Raw genomic sequence first — 11,357 nt, 5'->3', positions numbered from 1 at the left:
AAGTTCCAGTGTATATTTCCCCTTGTCGATGCAGGGGACCACTTCCTTTGCTCTGGTTGATGCGTCCCCCTCTTCTGCAACAGTGAAGGGGTCTCTGGCAAAGCCCATCACCTCTGTGGGCAGAGCAAGTCCATCCAATCGACCGGCAAAGTTCTCTTTCAACCTCGCAATGAAATCTGTCATCACATCCGTGATTTGTGCCGGAGATGTGATGTGTCTGGGGAGCGTCGGAAAATGCAGCATCCGACCCGTGCTCAAGTCGGTCGCGAAAAGGTCCAGCTTGACTTGGATCTGCTCCACAAGATCAATGACCGTTTTGTCTCTGTTTACGCTTCAGAGTTGAGAGAGACATGTTTTAGAGTTGCTATCATAGGACCACCATTACTAGCACCACTAGATGCACTTTCAAAAAACGTGCTGCGTTGTGGTTTGGTGGTTTCTATGCAACGCGGAGTGTTGCGTTCATGGTCTGTACTAGTGTAGGAATTTGGCTAAGGGAGGCTGGGCCACTCGGGAGTTGGTTCTGGGCCGCATCTGGCCCGCGGGCCGCCAGTTGAATAGGCCTGGCGTAGAACATGTGTTGGTAAATATCATAGGTAAATATGTTACTTTGTTACATTTGTTTGTTATCACCAAAAATGTGTTCCGTGAAAGTAAAGCAAGTTCATAATTAGATAGACATCGTGAGGTATTTATTTTCGGTACAGTATATGTTGAAACCGTTAGAGAGAGTGGCAAACTTGTTAGCCTGTTCCATTCTTCTTCGTTTTCCGAAGCCGTGGCTTGGAAGTATACTTGCTTCGTTTCTGAGGGAAGTGACTTGGAAGTATGCGACTACCAAGCCAGCATCCTTGTGATTGAGAAACACCCTCCTGGTACTAGGATGGGTTAAATGCAGAGAACACATTTCACTGTGTGTGCTGTGTGCTCTCTCTGCATGTGTGACCATTAAAGAGGGTTTCATCCCTCCCAATATTATAATTTAGTAACTGTTTAAATGTGACCGCTGAAACTCAGGTCAGAGTCCATGACTACACCTAGATTTCTGGCTTGTTTCACGTTTTAAATATTGACGATTGAAGCTCAGCGCTGACCTTTATTCATTCTTCCTTGGCTCCAAAAACAGTTACCTCGGTTTTATCTTTGTTTAATTGAAGAAAGTTTTTGACACCCCGAGTTAATGATTTGTTCAATGCACTTACTCACCGTTTGAATTGGATCAGTCTCCTGGTGAAATGGTTATATAAATGTGTCATCCGCATAACCTTGGTAACTTATTTACCTGTTTTTCATTATCTGAGCCAGTGGTAGCATGTAGATGTTGACGAGAAGAGGCCCCAGGACGATGCGATTTAGTAAATAAATGGTAAACAAAGGGTTTCTTGATTTTCGGCGTTTCAGTGATTTATAATTTTTCCTATGACCCGTCTTCTTCAGAGAAAACATTAAAACGTGTATAAAAAAAAACCCAGTAGAACACACATATACAAGAAAACTCATTTAATGATTCAACTATGATTACATAGCATGCATAATAACATACAACACAAGGTACTTCAAACACTTTAAATATCAAAAGTTAAGAATACAATGAACACTTCTCAATACTTATTTAAATGTGCTGATGAGTAAGGTTACAGCCCCTTTGAGTGGAGAACTATTACAAATAATGTTACTACGATGTTCTCCACGAGGTGTCACTGTCCCAGTTTTTAATCCTCCTGAAGAGGGGCTTTAAGGTAACTCAACAACTGCTAACAAACTTCAACTGTCCTCTGACTTCTTCATTAATACAATCAAACAATCACGGTATGTCTTTTTCTACAGATACTAAAAGAATGCCACTAAACTGTGTAAATCTGACATTTTGTCCAGTTAAAGTCCAGACAGAAGGGGGAGGGGGGGGGAGGGGTATTAGTTAGTGTACTTGTCCTTTCAATGCTTATTTAATTTATACAGTAGGTCTCCAGCCCCGGAGCTGATCCCCGACATCCTGTTCTTAAAGCTTACAATATGGCATCATTATTAAAGTCAGATATAGACAAAAATGTAAACATTTTTTTTTTTTAAAACCAATTAAAAAATATCAGCGCTTCTTAAGAGTAGCTACTTGTTGCATGGTTTTATAAAAAATTTAAAAAAAGGTTCTGACCTACAAATACAATTTTTGTCCAACAACAACAAACAACTGTATTATATTGTTATTTTTTTCAGTTGAAAATACTTCCTACCAAAATCCGTTGTGCATTTTTATGAGAAAGAAAACCTATTTTTTTTTTATTGAAAAGATAGAAAAATAGTTTTAAAGTTGGCAGCAGACTGGCTGGGCTCAGAGGTGGTGGTGGTGGTGGGGGGGGGGGGGGGGGGGGGGGTTGGCTCACATGATGGAGCAGCTTCTGTTTGCAGTGTGAGGGTCCTCCTGCACACACACACACACACACACACACACACATTCATGGTTCAATTTAAAACACACTGCTACACACACACATTAAAAGTCTAAAAAAACAGCACTGATAAAGACTGACTTATTTTTATGAATAATGTGCTGAGATAAATGTTTTTTAGTATTATTATTACACAGCTTAGTTGAATACTCGATTCTGATTGGTCAAATGGGACATTTCAGAGGTTGTTAAGATATAATAATGACCGTTACTAAGGAGGTTCGAGGGAGTCAACAGAAGAAGACAGACAGGAAGTAAACACTAATTATGTATACGTTTGTCTGAAATGTGGGGGGGTGTCGGTGCCGAGCTCATACTCTCACCTGCCCCAGGAGAAAGTTGTCCTCCTCTTCATCATCACCTTCCTCATCCTGCTCTTCTAATCCCGTCTTATACGTGGTGGTTCTCCTCGCCACTTCCTGCCACACAAACACACATAGGGGATGTTTTTGAATGTCAAAAAGAGATACTTTACTGCATGAAAAATGACTTGAGAGAGACCGAGTGACAGTGTGTGTGTGTGTGTGTGTGTGTGTGTGTGTGTGTGTGTGAGTGAGTGAGTGAGTGAGTGACTGAGTGAGTATGTGTGTGACTGAGTGAGTATGTGTGTGTGACTGAGTGAGTATATGTGTGTGACTGAGTGAGTATATGTGTGTGACTGAGTGAGTATATGTGTGTGACTGAGTGAGTATATGTGTGTGACTGAGTGAGTATATGTGTGTGACTGAGTGAGTATGTGTGTGACTGAGTGAGTATGTGTGTGACTGAGTGAGTATGTGTGTGTGACTGAGTGAGTATGTGTGTGTGACTGAGTGAGTATGTGTGTGACTGAGTGAGTATGTGTGTGACTGAGTGAGTGTGTGTGTGACTGAGTGAGTGTGTGTGTGACTGAGTGAGTATGTGTGTGACTGAGTGAGTATGTGTGTGACTGAGTGAGTATGTGTGTGTGAGTGAGTATGTGTGTGTGAGTGAGTATGTGTGTGACTGAGTGAGTATGTGTGTGACTGAGTGAGTATGTGTGTGACTGAGTGAGTATGTGTGTGACTGAGTGAGTATGTGTGTGACTGAGTGAGTATGTGTGTGACTGAGTGAGTATGTGTGTGACTGAGTGAGTATGTGTGTGACTGAGTGAGTATGTGTGTGACTGAGTGAGTGTGTGTGTGACTGAGTGAGTATGTGTGTGACTGAGTGAGTATGTGTGTGACTGAGTGAGTATGTGTGTGACTGAGTGAGTATGTGTGTGACTGAGTGAGTATGTGTGTGACTGAGTGAGTATATGTGTGTGACTGAGTGAGTATATGTGTGTGACTGAGTGAGTATATGTGTGTGACTGAGTATGTGTGTGACTGAGTGAGTATATGTGTGTGACTAAGTGAGTATGTGTGTGACTGAGTGAGTATATGTGTGTGACTGAGTGAGTATATGTGTGTGACTGAGTGAGTATATGTGTGTGACTGAGTGAGTATATGTGTGTGACTGAGTGAGTATATGTGTGTGACTAAGTGAGTATGTGTGTGACTGAGTGAGTATATGTGTGTGACTGAGTGAGTATATGTGTGTGACTGAGTGAGTATATGTGTGTGACTGAGTGAGTATGTGTGTGACTGAGTGAGTATATGTGTGTGACTGAGTGAGTATATGTGTGTGACTGAGTGAGTATATGTGTGTGACTGAGTGAGTATATGTGTGTGACTGAGTGAGTATATGTGTGTGACTGAGTGAGTATATGTGTGTGACTGAGTGAGTATATGTGTGTGACTGAGTGAGTATATGTGTGTGACTGAGTGAGTATATGTGTGTGACTGAGTGAGTATATGTGTGTGACTGAGTGAGTATATGTGTGTGACTGAGTGAGTATGTGTGTGACTGAGTGAGTATATGTGTGTGACTGAGTGAGTATATGTGTGTGACTGAGTGAGTATATGTGTGACTGAGTGAGTGTGTGTGTGACTGAGTGAGTATATGTGTGTGACTGAGTGAGTATATGTGTGACTGAGTGAGTGTGTGTGTGACTGAGTGAGTGTGTGTGTGACTGAGTGAGTGTGTGTGTGACTGAGTGAGTGTGTGTGTGACTGAGTGAGTATATGTGTGACTGAGTGAGTATATGTGTGTGACTGAGTGAGTATATGTGTGTGACTGAGTGAGTATATGTGTGTGACTGAGTGAGTATATGTGTGTGACTGAGTGAGTATGTGTGTGACTGAGTGAGTATGTGTGTGACTGAGTGAGTATGTGTGTGTGACTGAGTGAGTATGTGTGTGACTGAGTGAGTATGTGTGTGACTGAGTGAGTATATATGTGTGACTGAGTGAGTATATGTGTGTGACTGAGTGAGTATATGTGTGTGACTGAGTATGTGTGTGACTGAGTGAGTATATGTGTGTGACTGAGTGAGTATATGTGTGTGACTGAGTGAGTATATGTGTGTGACTGAGTGAGTATATGTGTGTGACTGAGTGAGTATATGTGTGTGACTGAGTGAGTATATGTGTGTGACTGAGTGAGTATATGTGTGTGACTGAGTGAGTATATGTGTGTGACTGAGTGAGTATATGTGTGTGACTGAGTGAGTATGTGTGTGTGACTGAGTGAGTATGTGTGTGTGACTGAGTGAGTATGTGTGTGTGACTGAGTGAGTATGTGTGTGACTGAGTGAGTATGTGTGTGACTGAGTGAGTATATGTGTGTGACTGAGTGAGTATATGTGTGACTGAGTGAGTATATGTGTGACTGAGTGAGTATATGTGTGTGACTGAGTGAGTATATGTGTGTGACTGAGTGAGTATATGTGTGTGACTGAGTGAGTGTGTGTGTGACTGAGTGAGTATATGTGTGTGACTGAGTGAGTATGTGTGTGTGACTGAGTGAGTATGTGTGTGTGACTGAGTGAGTATGTGTGTGACTGAGTGAGTATGTGTGTGACTGAGTGAGTATATGTGTGTGACTGAGTGAGTATATGTGTGTGACTGAGTGAGTATATGTGTGTGACTGAGTGAGTATATGTGTGTGACTGAGTGAGTATATGTGTGTGACTGAGTGAGTATGTGTGTGTGACTGAGTGAGTATGTGTGTGTGACTGAGTGAGTATGTGTGTGTGACTGAGTGAGTATGTGTGTGACTGAGTGAGTATGTGTGTGACTGAGTGAGTATGTGTGTGACTGAGTGAGTATATGTGTGTGACTGAGTGAGTATATGTGTGACTGAGTGAGTATATGTGTGTGACTGAGTGAGTATATGTGTGTGACTGAGTGAGTATATGTGTGTGACTGAGTGAGTGTGTGTGTGACTGAGTGAGTATATGTGTGTGACTGAGTGAGTATGTGTGTGTGACTGAGTGAGTATGTGTGTGTGACTGAGTGAGTATGTGTGTGACTGAGTGAGTATGTGTGTGACTGAGTGAGTATATGTGTGTGACTGAGTGAGTATGTGTGTGACTGAGTGAGTATATGTGTGTGACTGAGTGAGTATATGTGTGTGACTGAGTGAGTATATGTGTGTGACTGAGTATGTGTGTGACTGAGTGAGTATATGTGTGTGACTGAGTGAGTATATGTGTGTGACTGAGTGAGTATATGTGTGTGACTGAGTGAGTATATGTGTGTGACTGAGTGAGTATATGTGTGTGACTGAGTGAGTATATGTGTGTGACTGAGTGAGTATATGTGTGTGACTGAGTGAGTATATGTGTGTGACTGAGTGAGTATATGTGTGTGACTGAGTGAGTATATGTGTGTGACTGAGTGAGTATATGTGTGTGACTGAGTGAGTATGTGTGTGACTGAGTGAGTATGTGTGTGACTGAGTGAGTATGTGTGTGACTGAGTGAGTATGTGTGTGACTGAGTGAGTATATGTGTGACTGAGTGAGTATATGTGTGTGACTGAGTGAGTATATGTGTGTGACTGAGTGAGTATATGTGTGTGACTGAGTGAGTATATGTGTGTGACTGAGTGAGTATATGTGTGTGACTGAGTGAGTATATGTGTGTGACTGAGTGAGTATATGTGTGACTGAGTGAGTATATGTGTGACTGAGTGAGTATATGTGTGTGACTGAGTGAGTATATGTGTGTGACTGAGTGAGTATGTGTGTGACTGAGTGAGTATGTGTGTGACTGAGTGAGTATGTGTGTGTGACTGAGTGAGTATATGTGTGTGACTGAGTGAGTATATGTGTGTGACTGAGTATGTGTGTGACTGAATGAGTATATGTGTGACTGAGTGAGTATATGTGTGTGACTGAGTGAGTATATGTGTGTGACTGAGTGAGTATGTGTGTGTGACTGAGTGAGTATGTGTGTGTGACTGAGTGAGTATATGTGTGTGACTGAATGAGTATATGTGTGTGACTGAATGAGTATATGTGTGTGACTGAGTGAGTATGTGTGTGTGACTGAGTGAGTATATGTGTGTGACTGAATGAGTATATGTGTGTGACTGAATGAGTATATGTGTGTGACTGAGTGAGTATATGTGTGTGACTGAATGAGTATATGTGTGTGACTGAGTGAGTATGTGTGTGTGACTGAGTGAGTATGTGTGTGTGACTGAGTGAGTATGTGTGTGTGACTGAGTGAGTATGTGTGTGTGACTGAGTGAGTATGTGTGTGTGACTGAGTGAGTATGTGTGTGACTGAGTGAGTATATGTGTGTGACTGAGTGAGTATATGTGTGTGACTGAGTGAGTATATGTGTGTGACTGAGTGAGTATATGTGTGTGACTGAGTGAGTATATGTGTGTGACTGAGTGAGTATATGTGTGTGACTGAGTGAGTATATGTGTGTGACTGAGTGAGTATGTGTGACTGAGTGAGTATGTGTGACTGAGTGAGTATATGTGTGTGACTGAGTGAGTATATGTGTGTGACTGAGTGAGTATATGTGTGTGACTGAGTGAGTATATGTGTGTGACTGAGTGAGTATATGTGTGTGACTGAGTGAGTATATGTGTGTGACTGAGTGAGTATATGTGTGTGACTGAGTGAGTATATGTGTGACTGAGTGAGTATATGTGTGACTGAGTGAGTATATGTGTGTGACTGAGTGAGTATATGTGTGTGACTGAGTGAGTATGTGTGTGACTGAGTGAGTATGTGTGTGACTGAGTGAGTATGTGTGTGTGACTGAGTGAGTATATGTGTGTGACTGAGTGAGTATATGTGTGTGACTGAGTATGTGTGTGACTGAATGAGTATATGTGTGACTGAGTGAGTATATGTGTGTGACTGAGTGAGTATATGTGTGTGACTGAGTGAGTATGTGTGTGTGACTGAGTGAGTATGTGTGTGTGACTGAGTGAGTATATGTGTGTGACTGAATGAGTATATGTGTGTGACTGAGTGAGTATATGTGTGTGACTGAGTGAGTATGTGTGTGTGACTGAATGAGTATATGTGTGTGACTGAGTGAGTATATGTGTGTGACTGAGTGAGTATGTGTGTGTGACTGAGTGAGTATATGTGTGTGACTGAATGAGTATATGTGTGTGACTGAATGAGTATATGTGTGTGACTGAGTGAGTATATGTGTGTGACTGAATGAGTATATGTGTGTGACTGAGTGAGTATGTGTGTGTGACTGAGTGAGTATGTGTGTGTGACTGAGTGAGTATGTGTGTGTGACTGAGTGAGTATGTGTGTGTGACTGAGTGAGTATGTGTGTGTGACTGAGTGAGTATGTGTGTGACTGAGTGAGTATATGTGTGTGACTGAGTGAGTATATGTGTGTGACTGAGTGAGTATATGTGTGTGACTGAGTGAGTATATGTGTGTGACTGAGTGAGTATATGTGTGTGACTGAGTGAGTATATGTGTGTGACTGAGTGAGTATATGTGTGTGACTGAGTGAGTATGTGTGACTGAGTGAGTATATGTGTGTGACTGAGTGAGTATATGTGTGTGACTGAGTGAGTATATGTGTGTGACTGAGTGAGTATATGTGTGTGACTGAGTGAGTATATGTGTGTGACTGAGTGAGTATATGTGTGTGACTGAGTGAGTATATGTGTGTGACTGAGTGAGTATATGTGTGTGACTGAGTGAGTATGTGTGTGACTGAGTGAGTATGTGTGTGTGACTGAGTGAGTATATGTGTGTGACTGAGTGAGTATATGTGTGTGACTGAGTGAGTATATGTGTGTGACTGAGTGAGTATATGTGTGTGACTGAGTGAGTATATGTGTGTGACTGAGTGAGTATGTGTGTGTGACTGAGTGAGTATGTGTGTGTGACTGAGTGAGTATGTGTGTGACTGAGTGAGTGTGTGTGTGACTGAGTGAGTGTGTGTGTGACTGAGTGAGTGTGTGTGTGACTGAGTGAGTGTGTGTGTGACTGAGTGAGTGTGTGTGTGACTGAGTGAGTATGTGTGTGACTGAGTGAGTGTGTGTGTGACTGAGTGAGTATGTGTGTGACTGAGTGAGTATGTGTGTGACTGAGTGAGTATGTGTGTGACTGAGTGAGTATATGTGTGTGACTGAGTGAGTATATGTGTGTGACTGAGTGAGTGTGTGTGTGACTGAGTGAGTGTGTGTGTGACTGAGTGAGTGTGTGTGTGACTGAGTGAGTGTGTGTGACTGAGTGAGTGTGTGTGACTGAGTGAGTGTGTGTGTGACTGAGTGAGTGTGTGTGTGACTGAGTGAGTGTGTGTGACTGAGTGAGTATGTGTGTGTGACTGAGTGAGTGTGTGTGTGTGACTGAGTGAGTATGTGTGTGACTGAGTGAGTATGTGTGTGACTGAGTGAGTATGTGTGTGACTGAGTGAGTATGTGTGTGACTGAGTGAGTATGTGTGTGACTGAGTGAGTATGTGTGTGACTGAGTGAGTATGTGTGTGACTGAGTGAGTATGTGTGTGACTGAGTGAGTATGTGTGTGACTGAGTGAGTATGTGTGTGACTGAGTGAGTATATGTGTGACTGAGTGAGTATATGTGTGACTGAGTGAGTATGTGTTAATTTGTCAAATGTTTGTTTTGACATGAATGTAACGTCCGCTGAAGCATTTGTAGAAAGCTTGTTTTCGCAGATCCCGTTTTAAGAAAAATGTCGGTCCTTCGCTTGCTTTTATAAAATTGTATTGGTGAGATTCCTCCCGATATAAATATGAAACAGGTTTCAGTGCTAGTCGCCCAGGAATAATTATCTTTTTTATATACAATTGTTGCTGTGACTGAGTGAGTATGTGTGTGACTGAGTGAGTGTATGTGTGTGACTGAGTGAGTATGTGTGTGTGACTGAGTGAGTATGTGTGTGTGACTGAGTGAGTATATATGTGTGACTGAGTGAGTATGTGTGTGACTGAGTGAGTATGTGTGTGTGACTGAGTGAGTATATGTGTGAGTGAGTGTGTTCACCTCTCCCTGAGGGCTGAGCAGCACCACGTGGACGTCCCGCCCGGACCCCCAGGAGTTCTGGCTCTTCCACACCAGGTCTGAGGGGGGTTTGGAGCTCACGCCAGCATCAGACGCCCACACCTAAACAGAGAAAACATCAGCTTCATATTCAACACAGACATAGAAAGCTTGAGACGCAACAAACTAGTGATTGACAACCTTTTCCCTCAGTGCATCTGCTTTGTGAATACCTCCGTAGCCAACATTTGTACATTTCACACAGTGGAGAACAATAACAACCGTGGGTGAATCCTGTTTTTAACTCTGACCCTGCTGCTGCTATAAACGCCTGAACTTCCTCAAGGGGATAAATAAAGTTCCATCTTATCTCATCTACTGTGTGCTAGTGTTCATTTCGTCAGCTATTTTTTAATTTAGTTTTAGTCCTGTGTTAAATTTCCTTTTTAGTTTTAGTCATATTTAGTCACCTTCATCCTGTTTTTATTTAGTCAAGTTTTAGTCGACTAAAAGTCTGAGCATTTTAGTCTTATTTTAGTCAAAGAAAACGAATTATTTTAGTCTACTTTTTGTCAATGAAAACTATTGAGTCTTTTTTAGTCATCAGATTATAGAACATTTCAGTCAAACTAGTCTAGCCAAAACCAATATGTGTGTTCGGTTAACGCGACCACTGCTCCCAAGCCCTGTTGTTGCCATTTTATTTTCTGTTAAATAAGGTTCGTTAGACCCAAGTCTTCCTGACTGTTCATAGTGTGTTGCTGCCCGGTGTAATTCAAATGTACCGCCGCGCGCAGCACAGACACACAGCTGCTGCCCAGCCGCAGCACCGGAAATGGAACTGCTGGGAGAAAAACTGACTATCAGAGATGTAACGTTATCTTTGATAATATTTCGTCTCCTCATTTTTCATCAACGAAAGTAAAGAGAGATTTTGGCAAAGTTTTTATTTAGTAAACTACATTTTCGTCTCGTCACTTTTTCGTCAACGATATTGCATGATGATTTCGTTGCAGTTATTGTTTACTGCCGTCGGTGCCGTTTCGTCATCGGCTCGTTTTCGTCATGGAAAAAAAAGGTCGTTGACGAACATATTTCGTCATAGTTTTAATCAACGAAATTAACACTACTGTGTGCCAACATTTGTACATTTTACAAAGTGGAGAACAATGGCTAAGTCCCATCTTTAACAAGCTGTGTGGAAATGGGTTTTAAACAACTCTCAGCTACAGTGACGCCATGCAGAGAATATAATAATACATTTGATTTTTATAGCGCTTTTCCTAATGCTCAAAGACACTTTACATAAAATCACATAAAATCAATAAGTCTCTCGTGTATTACATCTTCTGATCGGCCTTTTAGAGACGAGTGATTAAACTTTTTAGAACTAATATCGGCTGACGGAGAGAAATGGAGCACTTATTGTCTTCCTTTAAAAATATTGTAAAATAACCGACATGCTTTTTAAGACAGGACATCTCTAACACTCGTAACTAAACACAAACTCTTACCGTGACTTTCTGGCCGGCCTTCAGGACAAATTTGGGGGTGAACTTGTAGGTG

The 11,357-nt window shown here is 41.9% G+C and overlaps 1 protein-coding gene across 1 annotated transcript in view; it reads right to left on the bottom strand.

The window, feature by feature from the left end:
- Positions 1–1,485: 1,485 nt before the first annotated feature.
- lmnb1 (lamin B1) overlaps positions 1,486–11,357 on the bottom strand; it is a 31,979-nt gene continuing 22,107 nt past the window's right edge. Inside the window, exon 12 of the mRNA XM_079657801.1 lies at positions 1,486–2,354. The gene's annotated coding sequence lies outside the window, so the exon portion shown is untranslated. The remainder of the gene's footprint in view (positions 2,355–11,357) is intronic.

Source organism: Notothenia rossii, assembly GCF_949606895.1.
Source record: "Notothenia rossii genome assembly, chromosome: 11".
Classification (NCBI taxonomy): domain Eukaryota; kingdom Metazoa; phylum Chordata; class Actinopteri; order Perciformes; family Nototheniidae; genus Notothenia; species Notothenia rossii.
Note: the sequence above shows the minus strand (reverse complement) of the source record. Positions and strands in the feature narration are given on the sequence as shown.